General features: G+C 39.3%; 1 pseudogene; it reads right to left on the minus strand.

The window, feature by feature from the left end:
* Positions 1–463: 463 nt before the first annotated feature.
* Positions 464–2,750, minus strand: LOC149225484 (cytochrome P450 77A3-like; annotated as a pseudogene).
* Between the last annotated feature and the right edge of the window lie 8,461 nt (positions 2,751–11,211).

Raw genomic sequence — 11,211 nt, forward strand, 5'->3', positions numbered from 1 at the left:
AACATTGAACAACCTTTTGAACAATGGGGAGTGGATATCATAGGTGATATCGTTCCTCACTCTTCTAAATAGCATAAGTATATTTTGACTACTACATATTATTTAACTAAGTGGGCGGAAGCAATTCCATTAGAGGTAGTCAATTCTAATGTTGTTATTGAGTTTATTGATCAATTTATCATTACAAAATTTGGTTTACCTTCTGCACTTATATTTGATAATGCATCTTACTTTTCGGGTAATAGTATGACTGAGTTTTCACTTAAGAGAGGTTTAACACTAAATATTCTGCTAACTACTATCCTTAGGAAAACAGTTTAGTAGAATCCACTAATAAAAACCTCTTAAGAATAATCAAAATAATTGTTGACCAAAATCAACATAATTGGCATAAATCATTAATATTTGCTCTATGGGCTGATAGAATAATTTAGAAGGCCTCTATAGGTACTTATCCATTTAACCTAGTGTATGGGAAGAAAGCCATCACTCCATCACATTTAGCTCTTCCCTCACTAGCCCTAGTTCAATTTATTGAAGAAATACCTACTTCTTCTTTACAATTAAGACATTCCCAAATCCTAAAATTAGAAGAAGAAAAAAAGAAAGCTAAACTCACACACACCAAACATGAACCAATAGCGAAATATTCTTTTGATGCAAGATTAGTGGCACAAAAATGCTTCCAAATTGGAGACCTAGTTCTCAAGTGAGACAAATCACATGAAAAAAAAGGGAAACATAAGAAATTTGTGCAACAGTTTGAAGACAATATCGATTCCTAACGTGCAAAAGATACCAAACTCCTCAGCACATATACGAGGAACACAAAGTTGTCAGCACATAGGAAGAACACAACACATGTAATACTTAGATATATTTTTCTGGCTGTGACACTGGCATACCGGTTTTCACAGCCCCTGAGCGTGGCGCCCCTTCAATTATTGTATGCAATGTCATTATATTTTGTAGAATACTCGTACCATTATTTTCTGATTGGCTGAAGACAGTATCGATTCCTGACGCACAAAAGATACCAAACTCCTCAGCACATATACGAGGAACAAAAAGTTGTCAGCACATACGAAGAACACAACACATGTAATAGTTAGATACATTTTTCTGGTTGTGACACTGGCATACCGGTTTTCACAGCACATGAGCGTGGCGCCCCTTCAATTATTGTATGCAATGTCTCTTATTATATTTTGTAGACTAGTCATACCATTATTTTCTGATTTCCTGTTCATCACGGGCTCTCTCCTTTATAATGGCAGGCAAAGGATGTTTCAGAACCTTCGTCAGTTCCTGCACCTCAGAAAGATCGACCGTCTCCCCTGCCTTACATTCCCATTTGAATTCCTGCACTAACCTTGCCACGATGAGATGCATATGAAGTAGACCCAACTCTATACCGGGGCAAATCCTCCACCCTGCGCTAAACAGCATCATCTTTAATTCCTTCGTTCCCGTCAAATCCACTTCCGCGCCCTCGTCTGCAAACCGCTCCGGCTTGAACTCCAATGGCTTCTGCCATGCTCCCAGATCGGTAGCAATGGCCGTAATGAAGAAGTTGACCCAAGCCTCGGTCGGAATGTCGTAACCGTCAAGTTGGCAAGGCTGAGAGATGGCGTGGGGCATGACGAAGTGGCCCGGAGGGTGACACCTCAACAACTCCTTCACAACGGCGTGAAGAAATGGCATATGCTGCAGGTCCTCCGACTCCACGGGTCTCCCCTTCCCCACGACGCCGATGATCTCGTGGTATAATCTTTCCTGAACGTCTTGACGGATCACCAGATTCGCCATCAGCCACTGCAGAGAGGTGGCCGTGGTATCGGTGCCGGCATGGATGAATTCCGTGCAGAGCGACACGATGTCGTTGTCTTCTAGTCTCCTGCTGTTGTCCAACGTCAGAGTGAACAACGGGTCCACGTACGTGCAGCCAGCAGCGCCGCGGCGGCCGTGTATGAGCGGCAGCATGGTGTCGCGCTGCCGCCGACGGATCTCCGCAGCTCTTGCCGGCGGCGTCGCTCAAAAATGCTCGGAACTGGTAACAAGTACCTCGGACCCACGTGGCCACTCTTGGTGATCTCCCATGTAAGGTCCTGCAAGTTCCTAATCGTTTCCTCGTCAGGCTTGCTCCCAAACAGCATATACACGATGATGAAGAATATGACGGAATATAATTCTTCTTCAACTTTCACCGCTCCACCGTTTTCCGCTGCTTCGTTTCTAAGGTTTCCCAGTAGCCGCCCGATGCTCCATTTCCTTGCGACATCGAAGGATTTGATTGCCGAAGAGCTGAGGGTTTCGCTCACCAAATTCCGGCGGAGGCTCCGCCACAGGGGCCGTAGGTGGCCGTATTGATGTTGTGCTGGTTGTTGCTGAAATCTTTGCGTGCTCCAGTGATGACCGGGCGGTAGGATAAAGCGGGGCCGCTCTGGATGAGCACCTCGTGAGCGAGCTCGCGCCTGGCGATATATATGCAAGGGGTGGTACCCATCTATATGGCGAAGATGGGGCCGTATCTTTCATGCACCTTCTTCGCGAATACCTCGTATGTGTCGCTAGAAAATATTAGCTGAGGGAGGTTTCCTACAATTGGCCAAGCAAACGGGCCTGGCGGCAGCTTCTTATGCCATGTGCTCTTCTTCCCTACGATCAATCGAGGGAGGATTAGAGAAATTACGAAAGCAACAAGAAACAGAATCGACTGAACATCGCAGGGAATCGCCATGGAATTCCGAACGAATGAATAAGTCTTTCATGTTCCTGAAAAACGACACCCCTTTATACATGAAAAAGGGAAACGCTGGCTGCCCTGGACCTGCATTCAAATCATTAGGACTTTCACCATTTCAAACAACGTGCACCTGAATTCAAAGTATACGACACGGGCGCAGGACTTTCATCCATTTTTCACTATTTCAAACGACGTGCACCTGAATTCAAAGTATACGACACGGGCGCAGGACTTTCATCCATTTTTCACCATTTCAAACAATGTGCACCTGAATTCAAAATATATGCCACGGGCACAAGACTTTCATCCATTTTTATCCAATCTGGATAAAAACTAACTCGGTGGGCACAGTTAATACTACCAACTTTCATATATTATTATAAATGCTAACTAACCATCCATCTCAATCAACTTTCATATATTATTATAAATGCTAACTAACCATCCATCTCAATAACGTGCATTTAAATTTCAACGTATGAGAGGAAATAATATAATTTTATATGCTGGATTATTAAAAATCTTTCAGCTATTTAAAATAAATGTTTGTTAAGGTTTTTTTATAATGGAATGGTAAATTAACTACATTAATTATGGTGAAAATAAAATTTGCCTTGTAAAAATAGAAAATATTTCTATTACAGATATATATATTAGAGTACAAGTAGATTTGAGGAGCTAAATTTTGAGAGTTCAAGTTTATAAGTTCTTTATCCTCCAATGTGATATCTAAAACTAAATTTAAGATAATATTTCATATCTTATATGTATTTTACTTGTGAATTTTTCAATTTTTTTTGGTAATAAGACACAAAATTTACATTCTATACTAATTAGATTTAGAATTTACAATCTTCCTCTTTGAGCAAGGAGAGCGGCTCTTGGGAAAGGTACATTATATTTGAATTAGGTATGTATTTAGAAATCACACACACAATTAGTTGAGTCTTTAAACCATTGAGTCACTAGATCCCTTTTTTATTTGATTTCTTTCACTTGGTTTTCTAGATGAGAAATTTCATCTTTAATTCAGTCCATTATAGTCCAAAGTTCATTCATCATATCCATTGTGGCTATAACATTGCAGGTCATATAATTATCCCTAATTATCTTGTTGCATCGATAGAGGTCTTGCTCCATCTTGTCACTATATGCTCACTTGACATTGTCTTCTCAAGCTTTTGATTCCAAATGATATAGACATTAAGATAAACCAAGGATAAATATGAAGAAAATAAATTTCCCTCTATGAAAATTAGATTCCACTTATACTAGAGTTTCTCTTGTTGTGTGAGAAGAACTCCCCCAGAGTTGTTTCTTAGCCTATCCCCCATTTTCTATAAGTTGTTATTATTTTTTCCCATTGTCACCTTATAATTCCACATACGCATATGTAAAAACCACTTATCGATCAGTATTACACGAAAAGTTTCTAGACTTCCCTTTTGCTATATGGAAATCAAATGCAATGGAGATCCATCTTCCCAAGTCTCCTTAGATGCCTTCCTCCCATTCTCAATCATTATTTCAGCATTCCTTCCTATATCTATGTCAGAGAGAGAATACAGAACTTCCTCATGGCTATCAATTCCTCGTAGGAGATCATAAAGTTCCATTAAGACCACTGACAACATTCATATGCTTCCTCCCGCAACATCAGCATGAGAAAGATTCAAATATGCAAATCGTTATTTCCAAATGGTATAGGTACAAATTCACTATTTCTTAATGTACTGGCCCTTCATCATTCATGGAAATGACTACAAAATACATCCACATCCCCTATGCTTTCATATAATCTCCTACATAGATAACCATCCACTAACGCAACTGATGAAGAAGACATTGGATGCACTTTACAACTCCACTGCATGAGATTGTGATGTGACTTATCATGGCCAAAGCCTTGATGAACCCCTCCCTTTTCCCTATACTATAAACATTGACATAATCATAATTAATATGTGTTGATTAGGGAATAAAGAAATATTAATCCAGGTGGATATTGGTGGCCACCTGCCTATTCCACTTGGATCCCCACCATTGTTTCTTTCAATTTTTCAGTTTCATTAATTGTATCATAGTTTACTATATTTGGTATTTTTTCGGGTCCTGAACTTCCAGAGTCTTTTTGAGGCCCTAAATGATGTTTTTTGGAAAATCACTTGGTGGTAAATACAAGGTTTTAACTCGACATTCGTTGTCAGAAATTATAGTCCTCGAATAGATATTTCTAACGAGGAATCGTGCACGTCAAACGGAGATTGTTTGTCAAAGTTACGACCCCGAGAAGTTGATGTACCAATTTACCCCAACGAGGCCCATAGTTTGGTGTTTCATCTCATAGGGTTAGGTTTTTGGATGTTTGAGGTTTTCCATTGTTTCTGAATAATAAATAGGCCTTCAAGCCGCATTGTAATAGAGTTTAGAAGCATGTATTCGCCACATCTCTTCTCAAAGATAAGCTACCATCTCCCGAGCTAGTTTTTTGCCATTCTGTATGTAAGCATTTTAGTTCTTTGATATTAATGAAATGAAGTTTTGTTTTTGTTGCATCTCTGTGTTTATGGTTATATCTGTAATTTGTTGTGTTCTTGTTTAAATTCAGATCAGTAGTATCAGAGCAGCCTGCTCTTTCTCCATCCTTCTTTGCATGTCCCTAACGAGGTCGGGGTATAAGGAGTTAGAGCTTGATCTTGTTGAACCTTTAGAAGATTAGCCTCGCAAACCCCGACGATCACCCATGGGGGAAGAAAATAAAGATGAGGGAGTAGGATATCCTATCAAAATATTTCTCGAGGAGGCCCTTGAGAAACAAAAGGAACACAATGATGGATAACATTGTCCAGATCCTTCAATGGTTGCCCAGCAGCGGTGCATCCACATCCAACAGCCAGTCTGGAGGCACCTCTCCTTTTAAGGTACAAGTAAACTTTGACATTCCCATATTTGAGGGCCAAATAGATGCATACATCGTAGATATATGGTTAAATCTCAAAGAAGGATATTTTTATGTTCATGATTTTTCTAGTTAGGAAAAGATTATTTTTTATCTTCTCAAAGCTACTCCTCATGTCAAGGACTAGTGGGAAACCTACTGTGAGAAGGATGAAAGTATGCCCTCACTTTTTTCAACCGCACCCACTTGGAATTCGTTCCAGGATGCCATCAAGGAGTAGTACTACCTTGTTGGGAGCTATGAAGATAAATACATAAAGTGGACCACGTTGCGGCCGGGAAGGGACCAAGATGTGTTGGAGTTTACTGATTTTTTTCATACCCTTCGCATGAATTTGGATATCAAGGATTCTGAGAAACATTTGGTACTCAAGTACCGCGGCTGCCTACATAGGTACATTCAGGATGAGATGGAGTTCTTGCACATCTCCTCGCTTGGCACGACGTACCGATATTTTGTTAAGATCAAGAAGAAGCTTAAATAGAAGAAGCGAGACATTGATTTGTGAATCCAAAGCAAGGGAAAGGTGCCCCCAAACTGCAAAACAAAAGATAAAGCCAAAGCGGGGTGGCCCAGAACAACCCACCAAAGTCGCAAGAAAAGAACAACACCGCGAAGCCGAAGAAGGACATGTGAAAGTGGTGTGAGTTCCATAAGAGCTCCACTCACAACACAAGTGAGTGTTGGGCCAAGCAGTCACTAGTGGCCGAGATGAAGGCTTCTGAATTAGATGCATGTTCTGATTCTGAGTCAGAACCCAACAAGGGGAATGACAAAGGGAAGTATATTATCAATGAAGAGCCCAATGCCACCATTGCCACCACAAATATCCAAAAGGAGGAACCCAATGTAGTATACCTAGGGGGGATAATATGAGGTACAAAGGGAGGTACCCAAGGGAATAATGTAATAATGGGATGGGCCATAGTAATAAATAAGGTGGTTAACCCGTATCATGTAAGGGACCACAAGTAGTTAGCAATAATGTAATAAGCCCATGGTATTAGACAGATGGTATTGAGGGAACCATGGTAATGACCCATGGTATTATATGTATGAGGCCTATACAGAGGCTAGAGACACCCCATTGAGAGATGTCAAGGATTATTGTATGAACAGGCATATGGCTTGTGGAGTGTTCTCCTTCCTTAAGGAGTGAATGCATGGTGTTTCCCTACCTTAAGGGTTTTGATTAATAAAGTGAAGCATTTCTATCTATATTCAGATCTTGTTATTTCTTGGGTTTATTTCTATTATCATATATTTTTAGGTCAGATCTATAACAAGTGGTATCATAGCACTTTCTTGGGCAAAGCGGAGATTTTTTATTTTTATTTTTTGCAGGAACCTTTTGGGGCGGCGTGTTTGTAGATCAGATATGTATGTTCTAGTGAAAAAATTATAGAATTTCATTGCAGATCTAGGTTCTTTGCAAAAAAAATACCCAATTTGAAAAAAGAAATCGGCCGAATCGGAGTCTAGATGAGGGAGATATCGCTGATTTAAAACTCAGCTGTGTTGTAGACATTTTTTGGGGCAACGATTTTTCAGATTAGATTTGTGCATTGTGGGGAAATATTTGCAGAATTTAATTGCAGATCTGGGTTTTTTGTGAAAAAATACCCAATTTGAAAAAACAAATCGGCCGAATCGGAGTCCGGATGAGGGAGATATCGCTGATTTAAAAATCAGTTGTTTTGCAGGTATTTTTCGGGGTGGTGAGTTTGCAGATCATATCTGTACGTTCCGTGGCAACATTTTCATAATCTAATTGCAGATATGGGTTCTTTGTAAAAAAAAATACCCAATTAAAAAAAAAATCAGTCGAATCAGAGTCCAGACGAGAGAAATCTCGCTGATTTAAAATCATCTCTTTTTTTCAGAAATTTTTGTGACGACGGGATAGTTGCAGTGCAAATCAGAAATTCCAGTGCCTAGATCGGGGTTTCTATCACATGGGAAGAAGAAGAATGGTTGTTCCATTTCAAAAAATAGGTTATAATAGGGATTCTGAGCAATATTGACTAAATTGTGGCCATTTCAAATTTTTGCCAAGTAAGTGAATTTTTTTCAAAACCCTCTTCATGGCAGTTCTATATTTTATAGGAAAAGATAATGGTTCTACTATTGAAGAATACATAAAAGAAAAAAAGTCATGATGGACAAAACATTGGAAATTTTGGGTAGTGGAACAATTTAAAGTTGAGACGGCCACATGTTGGGAATTACTTAACAAGAAGAAGTGTTCCAACCTGCCCAATGAAGAATTTGAAAAATTCATTTTAAACCGATGGTCTCATGCTAGAAAACAAGATAATGAGAAACATGTGGTGTTATTTTCTATTGGTATATGTTTATTACAGGTTCATCGATATATTCAAAAGGAGAAGATCATTGTGTCTATAAATCCTAGTTGCAAGAAAAATCTTATAAATGTCAATTTGGCAAAAAAATTGCAAGTTCCAGCAAAACAAATGGAGCACACACAGGTTACTAATGAGGAGGTGCAAGTTTATAAAGATTTGAAGATTTCTATGGACAAGTATGTATTGCATTCTGATTTTTATGCTTTAGATATGGCTAATATGGATGTTGTTTTGGGATACCCTTGGATGCAATTAGTGGGTACTATCAATATTAATGTGCAGAAGAAATTCCTAAAGCTCTAGTATAAAAAGAAGAAAATTACATTACAGGATATTTCCATCAATAAACAGGTAGAGTCCGAGAAAGCTGAAGCAGAAGATGTTCCAGGGACTGACACATCAGATGATGAGCCCTTGATGGTCGATGAACCAACCAAACACAAACATCAAACCAGGTACTAGAAAAACAGGTAGGGTCCAAGCAGGCTGAAGCAAAAAATGTTACAGGTACTGATACATCGGATGAGGACTCAGTGGTTGAAGTAATATTGGAAGATAAGAAACAACAACAGACACCACAACATGTACCAGATACCAATCAGGCTCCATTAGGTGGTGAATTAAATAAAGATACACAGATGGTTAAAACTTCAGCATATCACCACCCACATCACCCTGCAAGAAAACAACCAACAAGATGGCAATGAATTAGCCACAAGGACAACAACCCCCACATGACAAATAGAGAGGGGCGACGATCCATCTACTACACATCAACACAGAAGAGCCACCAGGGTAAACTTCCATCTCAAGCAAGCGAGGCACCAGCCAGATCGAGGGTTCACCTTTCTCTAGGATGGCTAGATGCACGTGCATGGTACCAGTGGACTACTCTTTTGAGTAGATCTTATTATTTGTGTTCTTTTTATGTTTTGGGGATGAAACATGTTAAGGGGGGTGGAATGTAGTATACCTAGGGGGGATAATATGGGGTACAAAGGGAGGTACCCAAGGGAATAATGTAATAATGGGATGGGCCATAGTAATAAATAAGGTGGTTAACCCGTATCATGTAAGGGACCACAAGTAGTTAGCAATAATGTAATAAGCCCATGGTATTAGATAAATGGTATTGAGGGAACCATGGTAATGACCCATGGTATTGTTTGTATAAGGCCTATATAGAAGCTAGAGACTCCCCATTGAGAGATGTCAAGGATTATTATATGAACAGGCATATGGCTTGTGGAGTGTTCTCCTTCCTTAAGGAGTGAATGTATGGTGTTTCCCTACCTTAAGGGTTTTGATTAATAAAGTGAAGCATTTCTATCTATATTCAAATCTTGTTATTTTTTGGGTTTATTTCTATTATCATATATTTTCAGGTCAGATCTATAACACCCAAATATCCAGAGGAGGAGGAGCACCTCTTCCACTCCCGATGTAAGTAAAGGGTTCCCCGCTACAGTTCATTGTGTAGAAATTATGACTGTAGATTAACCTGATAATGCAATATAACTAAAGCAAAATACTTTAATCTACTTCTACAATCAAACTTGCGGAAGCTTAATAGATTTGAGCAAGATCAAGTTGAACACAAATAACCAAAAGAAGAATCAATGCACATGAAACATAGAAGAATACTCATGGGAAAGCTTCAACTAAAAACCCAACTATCTATATTATCATACAAGTTGGAAATATCTCAAAATTACTCAAAGCTTCAACTCTCACAGCTAGTCAGCGCTCAGTACAATCCTCACAGATTCTCATAGGCAAAATAGAATTCTCATAAGTCCTCCACACTACCCTCCAAGCTCCTATTTCCTAGCATATTTTTTCCTGGGTGATCCTACTGTTACCATGTGTAATATAGATTACTCACACTGATCTCACACCCTGTAAAACTGCGCAATCCTCAAGGAATGAATTCCTTCTGCATGCATGAGTTAATGATGAGAGAATCTTCAGTTATCTAGAGTACACTAGTTGGATGCATGCATGCATTAACTGACTGAACTCACAATTAGTTCCTCAAATAGTTTGGAACTAATCTAACTAAACTTAACTTAGTAAACTGAGCTAACTAATGACAACTCAACCTTATCTCCTTAATTAAGGGATAATCTCCTTAATTTAAAGGATAATTGTTGCATGACTTCAGAAAGACTTCTAACTTGAATTTCTCCAACTAATTAATCCATAATGAATGAAATAATTATTTTTCAAGTAGCTGGTGAGACTAAATTCGAATTTTAATCCACAACTTTAATTCAAGGACAAATTAAAATTGGAATATTCTTTTTGCCACATTTCAACACTCCCTCTCAACAAGAATGGGATTATCTGCCACCCCGATCTTGTCTCTATGGAACTCGAATTTACACTTTGTCAATGCCTTTGTCAAAATGTCAACATCTTGCTCCTTTATCAAAATATACTGCAGCAACATGATCCTCCTCGCTACACAGTCTCTGAGATGATAATATCGGATATCGATGTACTTGGACCTATCATGAAATACTGTATCATCAGAGAGTTTGATACAACTCTAATTATCACTATAGATCACAGTTGGATCCATCCTCTGATCAAACAAACCAACTAGAAATTTTCACATCCAGATGGCCTCACATGCTACCTTACTTGCAGCCATGTATGCAGCCTCTGCCGAGTTGAGTGCAACTGACCTCTGTTTCTTGTTGTACCAAGAAACTACAGCTGACCCAAGGTTGAAAATATGTGCTCTTCCAATTTGATGGACTCCCTGCCCAATCTACATCAGTGAAGCCCTATAGCTTCACTCTCTCTGTCTGTTTGTACCATAATCCATACTGGGATATGTCTCTGAGTTATCTCAATACATGCTTTGCCACTTTCCAAAACATCTTGGTAGGTTGAACCATTGCTTGACACAACTGGTTCACCGCATAGCACAAATCTGGTTGAGTGTTCACTAAGTACATCAGTGAACCCACAAACTGCTTGTACATAGTAGCCTCTACTACTTCTCCTAAAGTAGCATCCTCCTTCCTCCAGTTACCTGCTAGAGGATTCTGCATGGGCTTACACTTCTCCATGTGGAATCTCCTGAGTATCTCATTGGAATGCTTACCCTGAGACACAAACAACTCCCCATC

Source organism: Pinus tabuliformis, chromosome J, assembly GCF_031772625.1.
Source record: "Pinus tabuliformis cultivar Carrire ecotype Pingquan chromosome J, CPIR1, whole genome shotgun sequence".
NCBI lineage: Eukaryota > Viridiplantae > Streptophyta > Pinopsida > Pinales > Pinaceae > Pinus > Pinus tabuliformis.